The sequence below is a fragment of the Bos taurus genome, chromosome 16 (assembly GCF_002263795.3).
Source record: "Bos taurus isolate L1 Dominette 01449 registration number 42190680 breed Hereford chromosome 16, ARS-UCD2.0, whole genome shotgun sequence".
Lineage (NCBI taxonomy): Eukaryota > Metazoa > Chordata > Mammalia > Artiodactyla > Bovidae > Bos > Bos taurus.
Window position 1 is genome coordinate 37,336,746 of NC_037343.1, and position 3,383 is coordinate 37,340,128.

Genomic DNA, 3,383 nt, shown 5'->3' on the forward strand with positions numbered 1-3,383 from the left:
TGGCTAACAAACACATGAAAAGATGCTCAACATCACTCATTATCAGAGAAATGCAAATCAAAACCACAATGAGGTACCATTTCACACCAGTCAGAATGACTGCTATCCAAAAGTCTATTGTTTATTTTAGAAAAGTAAAATGACAAAAATTAAACACTTAAGAGTTAGAGGGAAAAAATTATATTCAATAGAATAAACCATAAGAAAGTAAAAAAGGAAAATAATAAATTTGAGAAAAAATTAACATATAGAAAAAAGAACAATAGAGAATCAGTTCAGTTCAGCTGCTCAGTCATGTCCAAGTCTTTGCAACCCCATGGACTGCAGCACACCAGCCTTCCCTGTCCCTTACCAACTCCCGGAGCTCACTCAAACTCATGTCTTTCGAGTCAGTGATGCCATCCAACCATCTCGTCCTCTGTCATCCCATTCTCCTCCCGCCTTCAGTCTTTCCCAGCATCAAGGTCTTTTCCAATGAGTCAGTTCTTCATATCAGGTTGCCAAAGTATTGGAGCTTCAGCATCAGTCCTTCCAGTGAACATTCAGGACTGATTTCCTTTGGGATTGACTGGTTGGATCTCCTTGCAGTCCAAGGAACTCTCAAGAGTCTTCTCCAACACCACAATTCAAAAAGCATCAATTCTTCAGCCCTCAGTCTTCTTTATGGTCCAGCTCTCACATCTATACATAAGAATAACTAAAGAGCCTCTTGATGAAAGTGAAAGAGGAGAGTGAAAAAGTTGGCTTAAAGCTCAACATTCAGAAAACTAAGATCATGGCTTCCTTCCCATCACTTCATGGCAAATAGATGGGGAAACAGTGGATGACTTTATTTTGGGGGGCTTGGAAATCACTGCAGATGGTGATTGCAGCCATGAAATTAAAAGACGCTTACTCCTTGGAAGGAAAGTTATGACCAACCTAGACAGCATATTAAAAAGCAGACACATTAAAGTCCGTCTAGTCAAGGCTATGGTTTTTCCTGTGATCGTGTATGGATGTGAGAGTTGGACTATAAGGAAAGCTGAGTGCTGAAGAATTGATGCTTTTGAACTGTGGTATTGGAGAAGACTCTTGAGAGTCCCTTGGACTGCAAGGAGATCCAACCAGTCCTTCCTAAAGGAGATCAGTCCTGGATGTTCATTGGAAGGACTGATGTTGAAGCTGAAACTCCAATACTTTGGCCACCTAATGCAAAGAGCTGACTCATTTGAAAAGACCCTGATGCTGGGAAAGATTGAGGGCAGAAGGAAAAGGGGACGACAGAGGATGAGATGGCTGGATGGCATCACCGACTCAATGGACATGAGTTTGGGTAAACTCCGGGAGCTGGTGATGGACAGGAAGGCCTGGCATGCTGCGGTTCATGGGGTTGCAAAGAGTCAGACACGATTGAGAGACTGAACTGGAACTGGAATTGGAAAAACCACAGCTTTGACTATACGAACATTTGTCGGCAAAGTAATGTCTTCGCTTTTTAATACACTGTCTAGGAATAAACCTTAGTTCCATTGAAACCTTTCAGAGTCACACAGGGAAGGCTCTTTATCATGAAATACCAAATGTCACTAGATAGACAAGACTATGGGCAAAGGAAAGTGAAAATCTCATTACTTACCCTAAAAATTTTCGTATCCCTTGTCGTGGGTTAGGGGTTGTTTTGGTGGTGATTCTTTCCTGAATGCAACATGTGAACAGAAGGAAGAACCAAATTGCTAGAGTCAAGAGAAGGGTAATTGCAGAACTTTGCACAAAAGGGGAAGTAAAGAGTTGAGTCAGCTGGCAGAGAATAGGAACCTTGATGGGGAAGAACATAGATGTCTAGAGGATAACTTTATTAATTTTCCACAGTATGACTTCAATATAAAACCTTTTCCTTGCTTCATCTCTTTCTCATTAACTTATTATGGAGTTAGGTCTGTTTCAGATGTGTGACAAAGAACACAGCACAGTCTTAGGGAGGCCAAGGGGTGGTGGGTAACACTCAGGGGACAGATTTATCAGAGCTAAAGTCATAAGATTAAACCTTAGTTTAATAAAATATTTCTTGAGGAAACTAAAATAGTATAGCACAGGTCCTCCAAGCTGTGGCAAATAAATCCAGAGGAAAGGATCATTCTATGTACCTTGGATTCTATCAGTTTCATGAAGGCTGGTATTCTGGGTTATGGGAGAAATGGGTTATTTCATTTAACCTGGAGCATAACTGTGTGAGGAAGATGATGATATCCCTATTTCAAACTAAATCTGAAATTCAGTGAGGTTAATGACTTACAGGGTCACCCAATAGAGGTAGAGACTGGATCCCAACCAAGAGGGTCTGTTCTCCAACCCATCCCCTCCCATCTGACCCCAGCAAAGGCGCAGGAAGTAGAGCTGACCTGTGGGGAAAATCTGAGCACTGGGTTGTGAGTGGGGCACAAGTGAAGGATCCCCTCTGGTTTCTAATCTCAGGAGAAGACCTCAGATCTGCTTGTGTTCAAGCCCTTGCCTAAGGCCAGAATCCTACACTACTGAATGCATGTAAGACAAGATTTGGGTGGAAAAAAAAGTCTACATTTAAGGTTCAGTTCACAGAGCAATTTCATACCCAATCAGTGCAATAACCCTGTGAGGTAAGCAAGGCATACTTCATTCTTATGACTAAGTCTTAGGGAGGTTAAACCCAAGGTCTTTGAGGAATTTATTTAGTGAATCTTTATTTATGAATCTTCATGAAATGTCATGTGACATAATTCCTAAGATCATATAGTAGCCTCAGGGCTTAAACATAGGACTGTGTTTTTAAGTCTATATATCTTACCCCTAAGTAGCCACCTCTACTTGTGTTCTTTGATCTTGATATCTTAGTTGAATAAGCTCTTGCAATCAGGACTGCCCTGTGAGTCTGTGCAGGCTGTACTCTGCACAACTTTGAAGGATTTATTCTAAGCTACATGAATGTGAATGGCACATCCTCAATCTATGGTGCACATCATGGAGAATTGTTTGCAACAGCCCTGACATAATGCAGAATCTGAGGTGGGTTTGACAAAGGAAAATGTAATCATTATGAAAAAATGATTCTCATAACGTGTACAAGTTTGTATGAAAGTTGTATAGGCCATGGTGCAAGGAGTATTTCCAATGAGTTTTTACACAGGAGCCCATTCTCTTATAAGAATTAAGCCCTTGACATTAGATGAGTATCTGTATGGGTCATAACATGCCATGGAGAAAGAGTTTGCTGCAACTGATTTTCACAGTACACTGTATTCTCTTTCTGATTTATTTGAATGCACATTTACTAAGCATCAAGTTATGAATTAGACATTCCAGGGACATGGCACAGTGTCTGCCTAAAAGGGGGTTAGAAATTCCCTGGGGAGAAAACACACTTAGGA